The sequence below is a fragment of the Strix aluco genome, chromosome 8 (genome assembly GCF_031877795.1).
Source record: "Strix aluco isolate bStrAlu1 chromosome 8, bStrAlu1.hap1, whole genome shotgun sequence".
NCBI lineage: Eukaryota > Metazoa > Chordata > Aves > Strigiformes > Strigidae > Strix > Strix aluco.
Genome location: NC_133938.1, coordinates 31930085 through 31942919, shown reverse-complemented (window position 1 = coordinate 31942919; position 12835 = coordinate 31930085). Strand labels below are relative to the sequence as shown.

The window sequence follows — 12835 nt, the reverse complement described above, 5'->3', positions numbered from 1 at the left end:
GACAAGTTCACTGATTGTGAGAGGGGAAAAAAAAAAAAGTAATCCAAACTTGACACATAATTCTTACTATGGAGAAATACCCTATTCTTTCATTCACCTTCCACTTTCCCTCTTCGACTTGCTCATTCACCTCCCTGCAATTTACCCTCCCCTAAGGAACACCAGGAGGTAGACCCTGAATCCTAATTGCTATTCTACTAAATCCCATAGATTTAAACACACAAAATTAGTGGGACTTGCCTATCAGGCATTCTCCACAACACTAGATGAGAAGTCACCTGAAGCTCTAGATGCGCTTTCTTTTGTTTATGGGCTTTAAATAATTCAGAGAGAGGAGTTGTCAAGCTGAATCTGCAAAGCTCCCTTGACTTTGGGCTTACATTATTAGACTGCCTGCCTATTGTTTATAAAGACAAAAAGGAAAACGTTAGGGGATCATATGTCTGCATAGGAGGGGAGTCAAGGGCTAGAAGAACAAGGGCTGTCAGGACATAAGTCATAAAAAAAAAAAACAGATGGGAAAGCAAAAGTAGACAATACGTGAAATACAGATGTACCAGCAAAGCAGCAAGAGCAAGGTGCCAGTTTGGTCGTGCTATAAATAAACAATGCTAGCAGTTTCTTGTGTAATATGATGTCATTCTTTAAAAAGGAAAACCCCAAATGCAAATGGTAACTTCAATTAGCAATTAAAACCACAACTTCCCAACTATACAGCTGCAGCCACCTCTCCCAGATCTGTCTCACTTCTGCAAACTAGTGACAGGCATCAGGCAGCGGGCCAGCACTTAATAATCATCCCAAATCTCAGAGACAGCAATTTCATCCTTTCTCCTTTTTTTTCTGGGCTCTTTGGGCAGACAAAGATTTAGTAGGTCATACCTGGGGACACCAGCAAGCCACAGGTGATGGCCCCTGGCATCCCAGGGAGCTCACACACTCCAAGCTGCCCTTTAGATTTGTTTATTTATTTATTTATTTAAAATTACTCCGGGGCACGCACAGCTTTGATGGGGTTTTGCAGAGTCATTTTCAATCAAAGCTGCAAACCTGGCTTTACAGTAAATGACTGTTTCTTGAAGCAGCAAGAAGAATCGAAAGGGAAGGGGAAATCTCAGGACCTGCTCCACCCATGCACATCTCTCCAACCAGAATGTAATCCCCTCTATAGCCAGTTTGCTAAACCTAAAGAGGACTTATAAAAAAAAGGGCATTTTAATACAAAACCCAATAACTATAATTACAGTCTTAAACTACAGAGCTGGATTAACTCTTGGCAATTATACTTCGCTCTGGATGCTGCAGACAAAACCCTGCCCAAGGGCTGTCCCCACGTGGTGGGACATCGTGGTTGGGCAGCAGTCGCTGCCGAGGACACTGCAGGAGCTGTCTCGGCACGTTACAGGATAATACACATGTATGGAGGGGAACGATCTGGTTTAGTTGGCTCTCCTAAAGCAGACAGAGACCTCCACTTTACTCTAGGAAGACTGCAGTGGTGGACAAAACATATTTCTTTTGCCCATGACTGGTCCCAACTGGTCCCAGCAGCTTCCAGTCCTACAAAATTTCATGATTAAAACAGCCTTTTATTACACTGTCTTTTATCCCGGGCTTCTGACCGTATCAAATCCTAAATGAAACATGATGTAACGCATGCAAATAAGCTGAAGAAAAGAGGATTCAAATAATAGGAAAATATAATTAAGTGGGAAAGTTTAACTCAGAAGGTCAAAATCATTGCAGCCAGAAGAAAGAGATGCTGCACAGGGCACACACGCACACCCAACGGCCTTAAATGCGGCACCGACCTTTCCTACTTGCTTGGTGATTGCCAGCTAACAGCAGGGTCTGAAGCTGCAGTGCCGTTAATAAGTCCCTAAATCTCCTGGCCTTGAATATGCTCCTAAACTCCAGGGAACAGTTTGCGAATGGTGTGCTGCCTGCCAGCGTCCCTACAGCAAGGCCATTAAGCAGCAAGCTGCCTTTTTTTTTTTTTTTTTTTTTTTAAATTGTAGATGTGGTACATGCATCTGAAATAAGTATTGCCAGCTCCCAAACATTACTGATCACAGCTCACTGTCAGGTAAGAGTCCTGAAATGAATTGAGGGGCTGTCAAGATCACACATCACAGCCTGGAAATCCTTGAATTAGATGCTTCCCCCCACACTTGGCCCTCTGAAAGGGCGAGAACCAGATGACATCCTTACTCTGTTCTAGGCTGTAAGCGGAGATTTAGGACAACCTGATGGCTCTACACACTTCCCGCTGGAAAACAGAAGATTAAAATATGACATGAATTCTAAAAAGCATGATTTTGTTGTTAGCATCACTGCTTCAGCAGTGAGCACTCGGGGCTGGCGGCAGCAAAGAGGAACGGTGGAACGTGCTGCAGCTCTGCCGATGCTGCCCAACGGGCTCATGAACTTGTCCTTCTCTGGGTTCCCAAACAGGAGACAAAGCTGCATTAAGGAACTTAATTTTCCATCCTGGAAACTCCACAAACCCAGCAGTGGCTCAGTTAATGGCAGACCTTTAAGTCATCAGAGGCTTTTGCAGGTGGAGTGAGCACTTTTCCTTACTGCACGCCAAAATAACTTCCAGCTAACAAACTACACAGATTTAACCCATTCCATACCACACCTCCTAACAACTTTATTCCAAAAAAACCAGAAAGCATTTTACTTTCTAATGAGCCAACAAATGAGGAAAAAGCATCCTTCTTCACATGATGTAGTCACAGCAGCTCTCTAATGCTTGCGATTTCTCAGCACTGTGAGACCAAAAAAGGCTCTAAGTGAGATCTGGGTAATGTTCTACATCACTGTTTAAGGACAATTCAATCATCTTTGTTCTGGATTAAGTCTTGCTTCCGATTAATCTTAACAGAGCAATGAATAGGAAATCCATGACTTGGGAAGTAGGCAGATTTTATCTTTAAACTCAATTCACAAGTAAAATCATCTCTCTTACAATGGGTAATTCTGCCACTGTTCAAGTTATTTTCACACAGTGGGTACAAAAAAAATTATATTTCTCGATATCTCAAATTGAAATGACTGTTTTTAACGCTCCCTGTCATTTTGAATGCATGCAAAGACTAACAATACTGTATCAAAAAGAGAAGCTCAACAATCAAGAAATCCATTAAGCTACCAATGACACTAATAGCAAAAAAACGAAGTTTAAAAAGACTCAAGTATATATAGAAAAAAAAATCATGTCATTTTCCTGTTGGGATTATAGGAGTGAACAACCCCTTGTGTTGTGACACAGTACCTCTGATTTTGTAATATCCTTCAGCTACATAAATATTAGAATACAAACCCAAGCTCTGCTGACAAAGGGTGAGGGAAAACAAACAAACACTTCTGGCATTTGATTTTTTCAGCTAATCTGTTTCATCCTCCCTTGATTTTAGATATGCTTTCTGAAGAGATGCTGCTACTGACTCACTCCTCAACAGACACCACAGAGCTGAAGCCAGGGCGTGCAGCAGGTACCTGCTGCTTTTCTGTTGGCCTGACAATGTCTCAAATGTTTCAGAGTAGAGATGGTGAGAAATACAGGGCAAAATACAGTGGATATAAGAAAATAAAAATAACTGTCCTCTGCCAGGACTACACATGACTTATTTCTTGTCACAGCAAACTCATGTGTACTGTTACAATCATCAGCAGAAAAGCTCCGGTGAAGAGTTCATGATCATCTACTGCCCTAGCTATAGCTTCCAAGGAAGAAATAAATGACAGTATAAAGAAATGGCCTCTAAAAAAAGCCACACACACGCAGCACATACACAGTATGCGTTTGTCTGGATAAGGAGAGACAGCGATGATGAGGCTTGGCATGCATCACATTCATTACTTCATTAACTGTTTTGTAGTGAGCTGGGCCCAAATTCCACATTCATGTGTTATCCAAAAATAATACAGAATCCCCAGCCGAGAATACACTCATCTGCATCATAAACCCACCTCAAACCTGCTCACAAAGGAAAACAACAGCAACTTCAAAAATCTGTACAAAAATGAGTTTTCACAGCTTCTCTCCCCACACTCCAGAATGGGTAATTCCCAGGTTCACAATGAATAGCAAAAGCCAAAGACTTGGTGATTGTGGTGAGCTTACAAGAAGGAGACTGTCCTTGCCCCCACTTCCATGCGTAGACAGCTCTGCTCTCGGAGGAAAAACAAGGAACCTTACAAGGAAGAGTAAGGATGGCTGCAGAGGGTGGCCAAGAGATGTGGAGAGGGTCTGAGTTTGCATTCAAGGATACGCTGGAAAAGCAGGGGCCAAATTGCATCCCTTCATCCTGTAACGATACATCTAGCCAAACATTTATCCAAAAGAAATCTCTAAAGCAGCGTTTTTCTTATACAAACATCTGAGCATCAGCAGAGTGATTTTTCAGTGTGGATCTTTGCTTACTTTTGGCAAGGTAAATATATATATTCTTAAGTTCTGAAACAAAGAAAACTCCCAAGCTCCCAGTGCAGGCTGCTGCCTGCTATAACACTAGAAGAAAAGTTTCACAAGCTGCTAACTCCTGTTTTACTTCAGATTTTCATGCGTTTCCTAACAACTTAAATTTCTTTTTTTTGCATTGTCAAGCCAAGCGTGAACCTAACAAAACCAGAAAGCCAACAGTGAGATTAATCCTTTTGTACTAAATAAGGACATTTGTATTTCACTTCCAGCTCATTTTCTCTGCTTTATTTTTTTCCACTCCTGCTGGCCCAAATTTATCTTTTCAAATGCTGGAGCTAACGTGCAAGTTGTGAAGCAAGGCACACACAGAAGCACTATTAACCTCCTATTTTAATCAAGGGTATTTCATTCTAAACGAGTAGAGTCTTCCCCCAAGCACATACTCTCCAGACTAGACTGGCTTGCCATTATTTGGTGGTCAGAAGAAGCTTGGTGAGAGCAAGCTGCTTTGTGAAAGGTCTTTCTTAGAAGAAAAAGGCAATGAGGTCTCAACTGATCAACCTAGAAACTAGGAAGAAAAAAAAATCACGTGTCTGATTTACACTGGGAGACTTGGCTAGTGATGCTGAGCCTCTGCCAGCACAGGTAGTGAGGAGGGATGCAGCTTCTCCTCCTCCTGCTGCAGTTAATTTATGTGCTATCTACAGATTACAGGTAAAAGGAACTTTTTTTTTTTTATTTAATGGATCTGAACCAATCTTTGTTTCCAGTATATGTAATATTGCTTATCTTCACTCCAGTATCTCTCATTATTATAAGTAAATGGGAAACAATGCACTGTCTCATCTGCCAGCTCCCCAGGCTGCCCCAGATATACCTCTCTGCTTAACTTAATATTCACTTCAGAGATACTAAAGTTAAACTAGAAAATCCAGTACTGCACCAGAAGCTCACTTCTCTCCAGCTTTAGCAACCAGATAAGTTTTGGAAGCGACTATGATGTGCAATAACATATAAGAGACGTAATTGTTGGAAGCAGCGCTTCCCTTGCAGAATTCAGAACACCTTGTGCAAGGGTGAACGCAACTCATTCAGCTGCACAACCCCAAATTTAACAGTATAATTGCCATCTAAAAGGTACTCATTAAATTACTAAACATAACTTTCCTGCCATACTGGCTTTCTCTTCCTTAGCAAGGACTGATTATTATAATTCTGTGTGTATCCTATATAAAATAATTACATATCCTAATTACATATCCAGGTAGTTTCAATTCAGACATGCGATTGCTTTCAAAGGAGCGACAGTTTTCACTCTGTGCACACACCTAGCTCATCTAGCATTAGCTAGAATTAGATCAGAACACCACCAAAAGGAAACTAAGTCTTATTTAAATAGGTTAAAAGGATACCAATCCGTGTTGCTGTTGGAAAACCAATATGAACAGTTGTTTTTAAAGGAAGTGTCATAAAAGCCTTAATTCTTGCTTTACTAACATGCAATGTAATTAGCATTAAGCTAGTTACAAGTTTCTGGGTTTCAAAAAGCTTTGGGGTTTTGTTACTGATAACAGAAGGGCAGAAAGCACAGGAAAATCTTCAGAACAGTTGCCCAGAGCCAAGCAGTAACTATATTAATGCACAGATCTACATGAAGTAAAGCTTTTGCAGAGAAAACCACCTGTGCATAAATGCTTCTACTTCCATTTCACCCAGAGGTTAAATTATCTGATCAAAATCTTGTGCTGGAAAGAAAAAAAATCAGTTCATATTTTTTCCACTTCATTTAGACTCTGTAAAACATTAGATCCTGCCATTAAAACTGCTTAATTAGGAGCGCTAGAGTGAAAGGTTGATGCAGCTCATGAGCTTTGACTACTGAATGGTGGTGGCCTGGCAAGACTTGCTATTGGTAGATGCACTGAAGAATGGGAAGAAAAAAGAAAAAAAAAAGACAATATTGTGAGGTTGCTTTGACTGTAATTGAAGCAGTGTCACTTGTTAGAGGGAATGAGGTTATAAACCCACCTTCAAACAGCAGCAACAGCAGACCACCAGCAGCGAGGGTTTCAAACGCCCTCGGTATGGGAATTCTGCTGCTGTATTGAAGCAGACTTCAAAGGCAGTGGTTAGCCCAGTGCCAATGGCTTTTCAAAACCTACTTCACTCTCTCTCACTTTGCTCTTGCTGGTCTGAAACCAGAGTCTTCCTTCAGCACTCACTAAGTATTGAGAAATGCAGCTTTACCCCTGCAGCTCCTATCTTAAATGACCCCCTTCATCTGCTTCACAGAACACTGAATACTGCCCGATTTACTGAGATTAGCTTCGAGCATTCAGACCTCATCTCATTGGCACTTGGTGCCAACCAGACTTCAGCAGATAGATGGCACTTCAAGGAAAAAAAAAAAAAAAAAGCCAGCATGATCCTAGCCGTGAAAGAGATAGCAGAGGCTGCTCACGTAGGAGATGCTGTGACTCAGAGGAGACCAGCTTCAGTTGGAGCTTGAGATCAGGCAACAGATGTTGGCTCAGTACCTGTAAAACTTGCCAGATCCTACAATGACTTACTACTTTCAGGGGGCTCTGCTCCAGGACACTATACATAATATACATCATAACCCCCCCAGAAAATACTAGGGATGAGCCTTCCTGCCCAAAGGCTAAGAGCTGTGGAGGAGGAGAGAGAGCATGCCTGCCACAGCTGATCCCCTGGGCAATAGAGGGTGAAACACCCACAAGACAAAAGCGTAACACTAGGAACAAGCATGGGAAGAGAGAAACTTACAACTCATGGTAAGTAGGTTTCCAGACATCATCTGAAAAAAAACAAACCCCAAACCTTACAACAACCTAATCAATTATTTAATCAGCGTCTCTAGAACCCAGCAGTATATGCATCAGAATTCAGACCAAGGGGCCCAACAGCAGCACTGCAGAGGTTGGGTGGGAAGGGAAAACAGTTGTCCAGTTATTTAATTCTAAAAGCAAATGCTCTCTGAATACCAATCTGCTTTTTCTCTCTCTCCACCCCAATATATAATAAGGGTGACCCTGATTATCACCCTAATACGAGTAATTTTCTATTAAGTTGTACTGTTTGGGACATAGCTTATACGAAGGGCCACACAATTCATACTGCTGCACTTCAGCGTGTACCTTGTAACATTATGGTTCAGGAGGGAGTCGGGGATGGAGTCAGGAATGAAGTCAAGGTTCCAGGTGAATTCCTTGGGTTCATCTGTTATAAAATTCATACTTGAATAAAGAATTGATGGTTACTAAAGCAGCAGAGTCCCAACAGGAGAGAAACATCCACTTACAAGTTTAATGACAGCTGCAGAGAGACTTCTTTGCATCCCCAGTTCACAGTGTGTATCATAGCAATACAATTTGTGATTGCTTTGGGATGCCCTTAGTTTTTAAAGCCTAGGAAACAACAAGAGCCTGCTCGGACCTCTGCTCACACTGGCAATGAACTGCAATCCATTATCTCTACAGCTGCACCATTGGGATCAGCTACTGGAACTGCAATGTCAACAGCACTCAGAGTTATGTCGACCACTATGTCATTCACTTGCTCTAGGAAAGAGATGACTCTAATAAGGAGGACTTCAGTTCTATCTACAGCACGCTGTCTACTTCTCTTGGCATTAGGAGAGACGCATTGGTAAGCAAATATCGGCTGTAAAAGTCTGAAAGAGTAAATGCTGCCTTCATTCAAGAAACATGGGCGACTTTGATCTGCCTTCACTTCAAAAAAAACATCAAACCCTTGGCAATTTTCTGCAATTAGGCAGGGGAAAAAAAAGCGCCTCACCTTGCAGAAGGAGAAAGAAATTGAGTTTGCAAATGTAAACGTAACACCAACAAAGAAGAAAAAACCCGAGCCACCTACATTTCTTGGAGAAGCTATTCTTAAAATAGAAGCTAGAATGATATCAGAGTGCTGCAGTACCACAGGGGAGCTGAACTTCCAGAGCCGAACAAAAGCGACAGACTCATCCCCTCTGCTCGTAGCGGCGGCACGGCCAGCTGCTCTGTCTCTAGAAAAGGAAGAGTTAACATAGGCACTGATGTACCAGCTACCCGCCGGCATGCCACCTTGAGACCTGAAACTGCAAAATTAATGGTGCAATACACTTCTTTCCCCCCAAACACGCTAGACAGGAGGAGCACAGCAGACAGAGGTCAGGGTTATCAGGGAATCGCCTGGCTCCCTTCACCCCTGCCCACGCTCGACTGCGGCAGCAGTGCGGTCCAGCAAGTGACCGCCCTCACTGGGAGGAAGCCCAGAGGGTGACCTGCAACCGGCGAGAAGGCAGTAAAGAAAGAACATTTACCAATATTTTCCTTCTTCTACAAAAGACTCAAAATTAAACACTTTCTCCTAAAGCCTGTCGTTTGCATAATCACATTATCAAGATGGTCTTTTACATGGACCGAAGTGTCAACACAATGAGATTTCGATATAAGGCATGAACTGGTAATAATAGAGTATGATTTTTTTTTTTTTCCCATAAAGTTCTCCGCAGTTGGATGCCAAGGGTTGTAATGGGTAGTAAAATATTGTTAGTCACCAGTACTTTTTAATTAATTCTCAGCCACATTAAAAATAAAGACCAAAACACGCATTTGAAGAGATATGGATATGAAAGTATATAAGCACGAAGGAGCATACATACTGAACTTGTGACATCTTTTATCAGCAAGGTAGAAATTATTCTGCATATGAAAATAGTTTTCAAGCAGTAAATAAAACAATATATACAGAGTGTGCTGGTACACATAAGTAATATGCTAAAATTTTGGGGAAAAAAAAATCAAGCATGCATGATGTATCTTTTGATATTCTAGGTTTCACTTGTTTTTAACAAAGATTTGAGACTTTCAAATGAGTAAGGGAGCAATAGACATGAAAAAGGATGGAAGAGAAATAAAATCCATTTACTACCCAAGGAAACTGCAAAGCAGCAAAGTAAAAAAAGTCAAAGAAAACTTCTTGTTTAAAGCATTGCCAATGGCTAGAGAGCAGAGGGCATGTCAAGAGGAGTGGGAAGCCATCACACAGCCAGCTGCAAGCTTCACAGCACGCATGCTACAGGGCTTAGACAGCTTCCACAGGAGGGAGGAAAATCTTTGAAGAGTTTCAGGAGGGGGAGAAAAACCACTAGAATAAACCCGATCAAAGTCACATCTTGCTTTTTTAAAAGCTGATCATTCTCAGCCTTCCATAAACTGCTGTGCATTTCAATCACGAGAGAGAAGATGACGACCACCCCGTTTCCAGGATGAAGCAGTAGCATGGCACCGCACGGGAGAATAACCTGCAGGAATACCAGTTTGGGAGATGCTGCACAGGAATGCTATGGGCCAGCTCCGCTCTAGGAAAGAAAGGATAAGTCAGAAAACAGCAGGTGCCCTCCCTGAAAATACTGCTGTTGGAGATACTCACGCTGCTACCTGTGCCACAGCTGGTATCAGAGGCAGGCAAGGGGCAGCTTGGGTCTGATCACTCCAGGCAGGCATTTATCTTGTAAGCTTTAGATTACTACCTAGGTATATCTTAACTGACATCTGAACAACTAGTTTTATTTTTGCAGCAGGCTCAACAACACTGAGTTGAAGCTGGAAGTCAAAATTCTCAGCAATTTTGAGACTTTAAAATTTCGGCAGCAAAACAGAACAAAAAATACCAAGTCTTACACTTGTTTCCCCCCTGCCAGATCCCATTGGAATTCATATTTCAATTTACAAGAGATGGAGTTAGAGTTGACACAAGTTACTTAAGAATGACACTGAATAAGCATTTGGTTATTTGGGAATGACAAAGGAGATTTCATTTTTAATGTTCATAAGTCATCCAAATTAATTAGCGCTTTAAAATGGCAATGAATCACTTCCCAAAATAATTTGTATTGGCTAAATTAATTCCAGTGAAGGGAGCCAATTTGCTGACTGTAAATTATCAGAGTCCCTGACTAGCTCCTGTGTACACTGTGTACCATTTATTAGGCTACTGGGAAACAAAGGATGGCTACTTTTCATCAGTGAACAAGATTACAGCCCTATTAAGTGACCAGCTTATTGTGATACAATTATAGGTTTCTATTTAAAGAATTCAAGCCAGACATCATTAAGAAACAAAACTGAATGTTCAGAGGAAAGGAAAAATAAACAGAAGAAAAGCTCGCTTTCTGAAGAGATGCACCAAAAACCTATTTGAAGGGTATATTTCCATCCTCTTAGATTAACAAAGAGAAGTTCAGAGATGCAAGACTAATTATGAAGATACTTCCATCATCTGACAGTGCCTAGAGGCAACCTGAGCCTGGAGTCCCACAGCCTGCTTCTCTCATTTGTGGCTAGATGATTGTTTTGAGACTCCCCTAAATTAAAATGAGTTTTGAAGAGCGATGAGGGGAGAAACATACATGGGTTTCTGCTCTCCCCATCAGGCAGAGGGGATGCTTTCACAGCACCGCCGCTCCGAGAGCCTTCCTCCTGAGCGCCAGGAGACCTCTGCATCCAGCCGGCACGTACCACCACCCACCCCCTCACTGCAGCAAGATGACTTGGTTAAAGCCTGCAGTGCTGCTCTCACTGGGTTTCCCTTCCTTACCACTCTAAAAGGAAAAAACAAATAAAGTTTTACCTAAGCTAATTTGCATGGCATTCTCCTGCTCTTATCTGTATCTCCTTACCGGTATCAAAGCCCTGACATTTCTGCTTGAGAAATCTTTCCCCAGCTAACCTGCTTATCGGCAGTAATGAATACTCATGCAAACAGGTACAAAATTAAATGGCTTCTTTACAGTGATTATGATAGATTGAGCCATGCTTAATCTACATAATCAAATTGCTTCTGTGTTCAGCAGTAATACCTTTTTGCTGTCCTGGGAGCAGGTTCAGCCTTGGTTTCTCTTTTGACAGCTTCTTTCTGAGAAACACTAACCATGACTGGGAAAGTGGCTACTTGAGATGCAATTACTTAACACAGCTGTATGAGGCACATCTCAAAATCTGCAATATGGCAAAGCACGTCCAAACAAAAGGTGTCCCCTTTAGGGATGGGGAAAACGTCATGTAGGACACATAAGGATGTACAAACCAATCCCCAGCTACTATCCACATACCTAAACATAACTGGAGTGACCCACCCAAAACCGCTCTACCCACCTAGCTGCAGTGAGCTACTACCACTACTATAATTTCCTTTCCCCATGCAAAAACATCCCTATGTGCAAGAGCATCGCCTGCTTACACGCTAATGAAATAGAAGAATGTATTTTCCGATCTCAAGACCAGATTCACATTTCAAATCAAGCTGGTTAGATCTTGCCAAGGTGCCAGAAACAAAGGATGGTACAGGTATATTATAAAATCTTTGACTTGGGAAATACAAGGATTCTGTTCAGGGAAGGTTCTGAAAAGCACCTCTGTGTCTGACTCATGTTTATCAGGTCATTTAGGCTGACAGTGTCCTGAAGCTTTCTCTACATTTAAATATTGATCAATTTTTAGATTAAAATGAGAAGCGAGAAACAGTTTTCCCCACAAACTACAAGGGCTATTTAAAAAATATTAAACAGCCTATTTATCTTTGTCCAAAACACAGCACTGAAAGAAGCAGAGCAAAGGTTTGTTTCCTGATGTACCTGCTGAGAGGTTTTTTGTTTGCCTGTTTTTCTTTTATTTTTTTCCAAAGAGTCTAACACAACTATTAGCCTACAAACTAGTGCTTATTTCTAAACATTACTTAAGAGTTGAAAAGTGAGTAAGCCTGCTGCAAAATGCTAATAAGCACTTATGGAGAACAATTTCTCTCCCTTGTTATGGCTTTGACACAGGTGGAAGGCAGGCGCTGGCTGGACTCTGCAGTTGGAAAGGTGACAGCTCTAGCAAAAAGGTCCCTGCATCTTCGTGGGCGAAGGAAAACCAACGCAGAGGGAAAAAAAAAAAGATAGGTTCTGGCAAGGGCTGCTGGCACAGCTTGACTTTGGCTCAGGAGGAAGTAAAATCTTGAATTACATAAAAATAGATTTAAGAAAGAATCAACGACATTTCATCTGAAAGTTTTAGTTAAGTTTTAATTAGGATCTGAGATTTTGCACTTAAGTGCATGAAGTGAAGGAGTACATGTACTCATGCTTCCCAAGATAACTGACAGATCTGAAACTTACTCATCTCAAAAGGTTAATTAAAGAACAATCCTTGAGAGCAACACCATAGGGAAACAGAGGGAGTCTGCTCCACTGAGGAGCCCTGGGGAAAGGCTGGCACACAGTGCCCACATCTCCCCCCACAGAAACACTCCAGGTAGCAAACTGAAGCTACTGCCCCGTGACCATGGCATGGAGACAAGCGAGACGGCTTTGAACCAGCCCAGCAAGGCACAGGGAAC

At 41.8% G+C, this 12835-nt stretch overlaps 1 protein-coding gene and 1 non-coding gene across 3 annotated transcripts in view; both read right to left on the bottom strand.

Moving 5' to 3' along the window:
* The window catches only part of COP1 (COP1 E3 ubiquitin ligase), a 129745-nt gene that overhangs the window by 17444 nt on the left and 99466 nt on the right, over positions 1 to 12835 (bottom strand). The gene's annotated exons all lie outside the window — the stretch shown is intronic.
* LOC141926860 (small Cajal body-specific RNA 3) lies at positions 1415 to 1549 on the bottom strand. The gene has a single exon (XR_012624237.1).